The sequence below is a fragment of the Frieseomelitta varia genome, unplaced genomic scaffold (assembly GCF_011392965.1).
Source record: "Frieseomelitta varia isolate USP_RPSP 00005682 unplaced genomic scaffold, Fvar_1.2 scaffold_187, whole genome shotgun sequence".
Lineage (NCBI taxonomy): Eukaryota > Metazoa > Arthropoda > Insecta > Hymenoptera > Apidae > Frieseomelitta > Frieseomelitta varia.
Window position 1 is genome coordinate 692,978 of NW_025109605.1, and position 11,338 is coordinate 704,315.

An 11,338-nucleotide genomic window follows, 5' to 3' on the forward strand; every position below is an offset into this window, starting at 1 on the left:
CGAACCGCTCAAAATTCCATTTCCTCGAGAGAATTCATTCGCTCCCTTGAGTTCATTGAAAAATAGCCCACTTACCACGCTTCATGGCCTCTTGTTACCATAAATCAATCGCGTCTTTCTGGTTTTTCGCTCCTTGACTTCTTCTTTCTTCCATTCCTTGCCTCTATTTCTCTTATAATTTTTCTTTCTTCTAGTGTCTTGAATTATTTTAATTTTTTAAAGGAACAAGCTATCAATACTACATCCAATCTAATTGTTATAAACTAATATTTCGTCCGGTGATTTAATTCATCCAACAAATAATTAAACATTAAATAATCATTGACGATAATAAGAAACAATAATTTAAAAGCATTGAACATATTATTTATTATTTTTGTATTAGTGTAATTGTATTAATAATTTGTATTAGTGTAAATTTTTTGTTTTAGATAATTTCATTTATATCTTAATTACACATGAATTAATTGTTATATTGAAGAAGTAATTAAATGAGTTTTACTCGTTAGATAATAAAGATTATTTTATTTTAATATTAGATTATAAACATATTATTATAAAGAATAAAATAGCTTTTTTTAAGAAATATGATAAAATTATAGTAATTTTCTCTCTTGTTCAATTCCGAAATTCTATGGTAAATGACATACTACTCAAAAAATGAATGCTTACTGAAGATATTTTATTTTCTAAAAACTCCTCAATTTTAAACTTCATTTTCTGAACAATCAATCTCATGATAGCTATATAATCTTGAATTTCTTCACATTCTTAGATATTTGAATTGCTTTAACTACTAAAATATCATGATAAAATAAAATATTTGATTCTCAATATTTGAGTAACATATTATATATTATTTGTTATAAATATAATATTTATGAAAAAAAGTATTAAGTCAATTATAATAAATTTGAATAACATATATGAGAGTCGATTATGATCATAAGATCTTTATAATTTTGAACTTACAATTATGTTATTTCGTTATTATTTTGCTTATATTATTTAGATTTTTTTATTGTATTCAAAACTAATTTAAAATTAGTTATGTAAAAAAGATACAGAAAAATTTAAAAATTATAAAACATCTTTCGTTATATTAAAGAAGGAAAATTTTACTCTTAAATAGTATAATTAAGATGAAAAAATAAAAGTACTGGTTACGAGACATAGCATTCTTACTTGAATAATTTAACCGTAAAAAATTAATTTTTTACTAACATATTACAGTTGTGAACAATTATGATCAATAATTCTGAATTTATTTGAATCGTACTAAAAGAAATTGTATTATCCTACATTAATTGACTTGTCCTATTGTTCTACATTAATCGATAAATAAAGTGAAACAGATTATGCAATTTTAATAAATTTATCAATTTTTCGACTTTCTTCCAAATTAATTTGTAAGTTCGTTTTGATTATTTTATATTTTTATATCTTTCTTCTGTTTTATTTTCTATTTCTTTTGACATTCTTTTAAAATATTTGTTTTTATTGTAGTTTTATTGTAGTTGAAAGATTAATTATATATGAAAAATTTTTATAAATTCCTTATATAAAAACAAAAATTATTGCTGACAAATGTTTAGTTTTCCTATTTACATAAGTAATAGTTTCTATATTATATTATTATTTCTAAATTTTTCTCTAAATATCCATATCACATATCAAATAAAATCAATAATTAATATATTCTTAAGAAAGCAACATTGAAATGTATTAAATATACTAGAAAATATTATGTAATATATAATACATATGTAGTACAGTGTATCTATCTATTCAAAATATTATTATTTTAAGTAATGTTTAAGTAGTAACTACTTATAAAAATTAAAATATAAAACGAATAAAAAAAATATAATACGATTCTTATGAGTAAATACATATATTATATAGATTGCATCTTGAGAAATTAATCTTATTTTTTTTTCGAATGATTTGGTCTTTATATGCAGGACTCAAAAGTCAATTGTCGTAACTCATTTTTGTTTAAAAATGACTTGTATCATACAAATATATTATACGTTTGTTCTCGAAATCTCCGAGGTCAGTAAAGTAGTTTAATTATAATATTATGTGATTATATTATGATACTATTATTATAATGACCATCCTTTCTTCCATCAATTGAAGACTTTCAGAGTAAAAAAGTATGCATAGCACTAATTGTTTTTAATGAGAAGTGACTTACAGTAATTAGTTTTTGGGTCCTTTATAATGATCAAATAAAGCAGAATTGCGAATTTTGAATACAAAACTATTAATAATCACACGCATCGGAATAACATGTACAGCGGACAAAAGATAGTTCTTCACAAAAAAATAAAAAAAAAAATATAGAATAAAAAATAAAAATATGAAATAAGAAAATTTTTTTATTTGAAGCTTCGTTTTTAAGAAAATTGACTTTGAAGATTTATTGAGATTTTGAATTTAGCTAATTCTAGATACAATGGGAAAGAATAATTAACAGCAAGTTAACTTAGATGCAAAAGTAAATAAAAAATAAAATTTTTTCATTTAATACTTCATTGAGAAAATAAATTTCGAATATATTTCATTGAAAATTGCCTTGGTACACATATACTTGATAAATTTTCAAATTTGATTTTCTCGAAAACAAAGCATTTTACATAAAAATTGTTTTACTATTTTCTATTATTTCTGCATGTATTACTTTTGTCTCCCATTAAATATTCTGCTCTATCATGTATAGAATCAACTAACTTGAAGTCTACTTCATAAATCTTTAAACTCAATTTTCTCAAAAACGAACTTTGAAGTAAAAAAATTTTATTCTATATTTTTTTCTTACTTATTGTGAGAAATCATCTCCTGTCCGTTTGTAGATGTTATTGCGACGCACTCTATATTTACGTAGTTTATTATAAGTTTTATCATTTCTAGAATAAATAATTACTATGTTATATATTGTATTATTCTGTATTATGTATTATGTATCATGAAATTGTATTATGAAAAAATTTTTTATTTTGATGATTTTGGTAACATTGACAATTAATTTTTGTCATTAACTTTTTTCACTATGTGTAGTTTTCATCAAATACTATTGCAAATGAATATAAATTTCTAAATGATTACTCTACGAATCGATCATTATTCGAAGAAAATGAAATGTAAAATTAACTAAATAAGTTATAACTAAATAAGTGTAACTAAATAAGTTGTAATTATAGTACTTTTATTTTCAACTGTATTTCTCATAATTTTGATTCCAGGAAAAATGATTACTACATTTTCTATTTCGTAAGAGATATAGAACAGTCAATTTTTAACATCTTCCTTTAAAATCCACTACATTGTATGTATTGAATGTAACATAACAAGAAAATACAATGGAGAATATAAATAAATCAATGACGATAAAAAATTGTCGATAATTTGAACGGATACAATTTGATAAAAGAAAATTCCATTAAAATTTGATAAATGAATCCCTTGGCCCATTTTAAAGCGTATTCTCTTCGTTTCTACTTTGACAGTCCTAAGTCTGTCTGTTTCAAAAATGATTTTACACCATGCAGTAGGTGGGGAAGTAAGGATACTTTTTCTTGAAAAATCAAACATCTATTTTAATATTTCAAATATTTAAAAAATTGTTTTCACGACTACTATAATTTTGAAAATTGAAATCTTCTCTTTACCTAACTATCCCTTAAAACTTTCGAACAACAGGTGCAGGAACATTAGTTCAAACATTAGGTGTACAAATTTGATGACAAAATATTAAGATCTATTGGATTTTTGTTGTTTAATTCTAACATTCAAAATTTAATAAAATAATGAAAAAAAATCGTTCCGTAGAGTTTGCAGAGGTTATTTTGAAGGAGAAATTTCAGTCTTCATGGATTTAGTCCCAAAAATATTTTTTTAATATTTTTATAGACGTTTGATTATACCACTATATGATTATTTTCGAAAAAAACGAACTCACGACTATCAAAATAGATTTCACGCTTTAAATGGATCGTTGTATAATTATTTTTTGATAAAATTTAAATTATCAGTTTTTATTATCGATCATTTTTTATCGTTACTGGTTTAATTATGTTCTTTATTGTAAAATAACAATGGAATTATGAGTTATTTTCATTTAGAAAAATAAAATAAAATATAAGTACTTTTACACGTAGAATTCACTATTTTGTTTTTACTTATATATAACCACAAAAATTGATAATTCTGTTGAAAAACAAAATTTTTCCTATATTTTTATTTGTAAAGAAATGATTGTTATTATGTTATATTTTCACTATATGACTTTACTACATTTTTAGTTGATAATATTTTAGATGAAGAGAATTCGCTACAGTTTAAATATATTTATATTAAAAATGCTGTAATATGTGAATGATTGATAGTGAATGTAGAAAGTATTTGATGAAACATTGTTTATATTTTAATAAAATAATATTATGTTTAAATGATATTTTAATAAGTTCATAAGAATATTGTACAAATTTTTATGAATCGGAAATGTAAAGGAAAAATTTCAATCTTCAGGATTGTACTGTAGAGATAAAATATAATTGATATTTATTTAATGACAAGTTAGTGACAAGACAGAGGACAAGAATTAACTCAAATAAACTCTTTTTTAACAATACAATCAACTCTTAACAACTCTCTCGACGCTTTCTCATAATTCCAATCGACTCCGTTTCCAACTCGCTCGACTCTCTTCTTTTTAAAAAGAAAAACACCAGCCGCCAACGTTGCTTCTTCGCATCACACTTAAATACCTTCTTTCTCTTTCATACATTTCTTCACACTGCAGATTATAACTTAACGAAGATCTACGATATTAATCCACGATGCTACAAGACCATGATGGATTTAGTTATAAAAAAATTGTTCAATGCTCTTTAATAAAGAATGTACAAAATTTTCAACAAAAAAGTATTTGATTACCTCTTTTCATAATGATTTAGAAACATTTTAAAAAGAAATTCATAATCAGTATCATGAAAATAGAGACTAGGTACATATTTTAAAATGGGTTTAGATAGATTGTTCTACGACTTTCTTTTACGAATACTATTATAATAACTACAACATTTTATGAAATTATAACAGCATCGACAATTATTTTGTTCAGCTCAGAATTATAATAATTACAACATTTTATGAAATTATAACAGCATCGACAATTATTTTGTTCAGCTCAGAATTCTCAAACTTAATGAAAAATTGTCGACTGTGTATGCACATCAGCAAGTGTGCTCCATGAAATTGAAAAACATTAAAGAAAAAAAACATCAATCATTCTACTTTTACTTCGTAAAGTTTCGTTAAATCGGTAAAAAGTTTAAGAAGTTCTCATCGTAGATACGGTTTTCATAAAAATTTGTCTCGAAAATCGAACGAGCAAGCCAATCAAATTTATTACTTTCCAGTTTGAGTTACAACCATTATGAAAGAAGAAAAACTGTCAAAACGACCATCGATCCTCCGTCACGACAGCTCCTTCCACAAGAATGAATTAAGGATATAATGGACTGATTCGAATTAATCATTGAAAATTGAGGGTACCATAGACTGATTAAGATTTGGCATTGAATAATGGATTAGCGTTCAAGATCTTCAAAAGTAACATCAGTTAGCAACTCATTACTTCAATTTACTTCCCTTATTCTCTTGTCAATCTTTTTGAACAAATTTTGTAATAGAAATCTATATATGTTATTATCTCTTGGTTGCATTTTACGTTTGATTGCTCGTACATGATGTGCGTTAAAGCTGCAAACTGTTCTGCAATTATCTTTTATTAAATAGTCAAAATCACATATTTATTGAAATGGTTTTGCTTTTTATAAGATAATAACATAAAATTATGTTAGACTACAAAGATTGTTAGAAAATGTAAAAATTATTTCATTTCTAACTTAGGACTAACAATAAGTCTGATGTTGAATAATGATCGTCCACTGCTGTGTATATAACGAGAGATCGTTAGCAATCTCAGTTTCTAATCTAACAATCTCAATTAATTGCTAATGTGTCTTTCCACAACAAGTACCTATAATTGGAAACAATGATGAACTGCTCCTACTTTTTAGCACTCTTTAGTATATATACTCTCGTTCAAAAATTTTAGAACAAATACTACATTTATTTCAGAATTAGAAGAATTGAAAACTGAAAAATTGTACTATCTATCAAAACTATTAAGTTAGATAATACTTTATACAAGAAAGAATCTGTCACGTATTAATATATTAACAATTACATTGCGTGCAAAAAATTTTATTATCCATTAATTATAAAAAATGTTCCAAGATTTTTGATTAAATTTTGTACTAACATTATTTTATTAACATTTCGAATGTGTTTAATTTGGAAATAACACAGGTACGAATAAAAATTTCCTTTATTCCCATGAATATACACATAATTGAAAAATTTCATCATCTACAATAAAGCACAAGAAAGGAAAAGAACTAATTTCCTTACTTTCCTAAGTAATGTAAAAAAATTTTGAATTATTTAACGAAGTCTTTGCTTTCATTATACAATCGGTTTTTAAATCAAACCTTTAAAAGATTTCTTAAAAAGAATAAAAATTTACTTCAAAAAATTTACAAGTGAAACTTTATTGAAAACGTTAATGACGTTAATTGGAGGATTAAAAATAAAAAAATGTTTTAAAATTTCTGAGCGAGTGCCCATATATATAATTTAAACAGTTAATATTTATAATTTCTTTCTATTCATTAAGAATCGTAACTGCAGTGACTCTCATTAATATTCAAACATTTAAATATTTGAACATTAAATGTTGAAATTGTTATAAAAAATTCTTATAACAATAAACTTGGGTTCATATTAAAGCTTGAAATTCTACTATCAAAATGTAATTCTACTATCATTTATTTTATTCTAAGAAGTCTATGTAGCTAAAGATGTTTTTATACACTGTGTATGATGATAAAGTGAAGAATCTTTTCTTATAATTTTTTTCATGATTGAATCTATAACAAATTTGAAGATTGAAGCCTTCCCTTTACAACTATTTCTTAAAATTTTCTGTAAATTCAATTTCTTTCACCAATTTATTGAAATAACTTTGAATATTAGACGAAAACGAATATGATGACGAAAATGTTCTTGAATTTTCTTAAATTTAAGAATGAATTTTGTCATCTAAACTCCAGTATTCAAAGTTCAATAAAATGGCGCTAAAAATCCTATATTAAATTTTCAGATATCCTTGTAATATGGAGGATTCAACCTTCAAATTCGTTGCTTCAGTTTCAGTTTTCAGTATAAAAAAATTTGTTAGTGGTTTTACATACTATGACAACATATAGCATTTTCGGGAGAAAAGAAGTCTTTATTCTTCTATTATTCTAAGTCTTCATTCCGCCACGAAATGTAAAAATACGTCGGTTTCAAGCTTTAAAATGAGCTATAATATTATTTTATTTTTGAGTTATAATACCGAGTTACACGTAGCAGCAATTATGGTTTCCATTTGGAAGAAAAAGCAAATTATATATAATGCTTTTAATGATTTACATCTGACACGATGTAACATATTAAAATAACTAATTTTTATTGAAAAGTAAGGAGAAAATCGCGAGATAAAAGGTTAATGAAAGTCATTGTGCATGTGTATAGTCGAAATACAATGTGGACCAAATCTGGTTCCTAGGTGATTTATAAATTTTTTAAATTTTTATTATATAAGAAATGAAAATTTTTTGAAATCATGCTTGAAAAATAACATCACTCAAGCACATCATATCTATCATTTTCCACTTTACATAATTCGATTCGATATTGGGTACTCCCCAGAGCAGCTCTAAGAATTTGTTTGCGGTAAGACTTAAATTTCATCTCGAATGTTATTTTGCAACTATCAAAGTATTTGCGATTTATTTTGATATACCTTTTTCTTCAAATCTCAATAAATGATGATTGTGCCACGTATTCAATCTCGGCTAACTGCCTAAAAATTTTCAGCTCTATTTATTAAAAAATCACATTTGCAATCTACTTTGAATCGTAGCATATAAAAATTTCTAGGTCTATATCGTTTATTAGCAACAGTTGTTATACTTCCATTTATGAAAAAAAAAGAATCCTCTGCATTAAATTATCCCGCACCAACATACATTTAATAAGGCAAAGCTGATATATTGCTCTCAAATTACAAGTGCACCAAAATTTGCAGTTTATTTTGTTCGAGAAATCCTCTTTTTTCTTACAAATTGTTGGAAACGAACGACAAAATGTATTAGATAGTCATACATAATTATGGTTGCGAGTGATCTAAAATTCTTAACAACATATGTATATATGTATGGAAATAAATGGGTTTTAAAATTTGTCATAGAATAATTAATCATAATTGTTATTTTACAAACGTTATCTTATATTTGTATGCAATTGACTAGACCATGATGTTCATTGTAGGTCCCATTGAAATCATCGATTTCTTCGACACTATTTACACCGACAATATTTCATCGACTCCAGATTTGCTTGATAGTGACTTTGCCCGACAACAGTTTTTATCTACAATGACATTGACCGACAACAGCATTAGACAATTGCATATCGCCATAGACGTTGCCTCAGTTTGCGTTTGGCTATGGTCTTTATTGCTACTAGTATATCGAATAAAGTTATAATCATTCTTATTGTTAGTAAAAATAGTTAATTATACAAAAATGTCTCAACCAGAATATCCAGAAAATGATGGTTCTGTTATTGCCGAATATATATTATCAACTAAAAATAAAATACAACTAAACCTAATCTAAACTTTGCGTTATCATTAGAAAATATAACATAATAATGTCATCGGTCAGTATCATTGTCGGTTAATACTGTCGTCGGCTAAAACTGTTGTCGGGAAAATCTGGAGTCGATGAAATATTATCGGTGAAAACAGTGTCGGAGAATTCTGTGTCAATGATTTCAATGTGACCCGTCCATTGTTATATGTTCCTTGCGTTCTAATTATTGAGTAATTATTCTCAAAGAAAAATTATACAATTTTAATTTAGCACAATTGACAAGTAAGTTATTACATGATGAATTTCCAAAACTTTACGATTTGAAAAAAACTAGTCTAAGAAATCTCGAAAAAAATTATTAATTTCTCAAGTTTCTTAAAAATACTCTTTAGAATAATTATTAGCTTTTAAATACTGTTTCGTTCCAAACCGATTTGCTGAGATATACTGCTTATCGTAAAATTGTATAAGGCGTATAAAAATTAGGTCATAACCACCGAAATTATATGTTAAATCTCTTTTTGTTAAATGTCCACCGATCCTACATTACCTACCTGTAATCACAAATTATCCGCTGTACAAGACGAATCACTATATATATTTTGTAGATTTAGAGACTTCTGTAATTAAAAATATTATATGTATATGTGTTACGGCAAGCTCGGCGGTGAACGTTGGTTGCTGCCCGCTTCGCTAGTCGCTCTCTCGTCGTGCCTATTACAGCCTCTGGAGAGATGTTTTAATGAATGAAGACGTGATGTAGAATAAATACGTTTATTCTCAACTAATACAATGACTGAATTGGGTGTAAATGAAGGTGAATGTATGATTGACGCGGAGTCAGTCCTCTGACGGACTGCGTGTGTCTCGTCGAGTGGTCTACGTGTGTCTCCTCGAATGGTCTATTGGTGACTCCCCGAATGGTCTATTGGTGACTCCTCGAATCCTTTCTTCGCTATGTCTACGTCGCCCTTTTAATTGGTAGGCGACTTTCTGGAGCCGGCCAAGGCGCCTTTTTTCCTAGACAAGGCTTTGTTTATGCCCTACCGAGCCTTTTCACATACTGTCTCTCTCTCCAAGGCCAGAGAAAGTGTCCTTGGATGAGAGGTATGATTGCACATCTGGCAATTCTCGGCAGGGCCGAGGCTTTGTAGGAGTTGACCTGACAAGACGCCTCGGAGGGTTCTGTTCTGCNGCCAGAACAATATGAATTTCTCTAATTAAATATATTATATAAATATGTATATAAATTGTTATATATTATGAGGTACAAATTGATCTCTATACACTTTGCTTTTGAATTCCATTTTGAAAATAATTCAAACAAACTTAAGTTTCTTATAATCACTAAGTACATAACAGTATTTCGTGAAGTAATAAAATTTTTCGTGTATATCAACTTTCCATAGGCATTCCAAACTGTTTACGCCTTGAGCGTAAATTTCTTGAAAGTAAATTTTTATTTTTTAAATATTTTTTGTATATTTTTTTATATTTTTTTAATATCTTTTAAAAATTTGCCTTAAAACTAATTATATGTGTAATACAAACAAGATTTGTATAATACAATAATTCGATAATACTCCGATATTTTTTTAGATTTCTTGAAATCAAAAAATTAGGTATGAACTAAGCAATTTTCAAACAATGCGATAAACTGTTTAGAGGATTATGTTAGTCGAAATATAATATAGTTTTAGAATAGAATATGCAAACAAATTAATTAATACAATATTTCTAATTTGTGATTAATCGTTGTATTTATATTTTTTATAATACTACTTTATTGTTATTATTAGATCTATGTTTAATACTTTCATGTCGCAAATGTTTCAAAAAGTCCCATTAGGTTTAATAAAGGATTAAGTTTACTAAAAGTTTAATAAAGTTTTAACGTTTTAAACCAAGCAGACTCGGTCGCTAAATAAATTACTATTCAGATGATACTAGCCAGAGAGTATGGCTGATTTATTTGAGTTTTTCATTAAACTTATGGCTAGCTGCTGCATACTAGACTATACAAAATAAATCAACTGTGTTATTGTATTTGTTTCTATTGATTTATTAATCAGTTGACTCAATTACCTACTCAATGGACAGTGTGTACATATTCGTTATTATTATTTGTTACTGTTATTGTTATTATTTACGTATTTAATGATAACAAGATTCGATCTAAAAATTTTAAATTTAATATTTACTAGCGTTTACAACTTTCTACTGTTAATTCATTGCCTTCCAGTTTGGAAAGTAGAGGCAATGGAAGAGCAAACTTTCGCTCTCACGTTTTCACTTTTTTTGATTTCTAAAGCAGCGGATGCTCCAAGTGGAATTCTTAGAACCCCAGCCGCTTGGCCGGGGAAAAAACAAAAATTCTTTCATAAAAACGACTTATTCTAGACTTTTCTCAAGGCTAAAATTTAATAGAAAGCAATCCTTGAAAGAAACCAATTCTAGGTATTCCTCGGCACTTGGAGCGTCAAGTGTTCGAGCCTCATGCGAGCCTACATTCCTGGTGTCTGGACTTTGTCGTCCGAGACGAATCGCTCGCACCGAGGTAAAGC

The 11,338-nt window shown here is 26.8% G+C and overlaps 1 protein-coding gene across 1 annotated transcript in view; it reads right to left on the reverse strand.

Moving 5' to 3' along the window:
- LOC122539010 overlaps positions 1 to 11,338 on the reverse strand; it is a 53,748-nt gene that overhangs the window by 41,887 nt on the left and 523 nt on the right. The window lies entirely within an intron of this gene.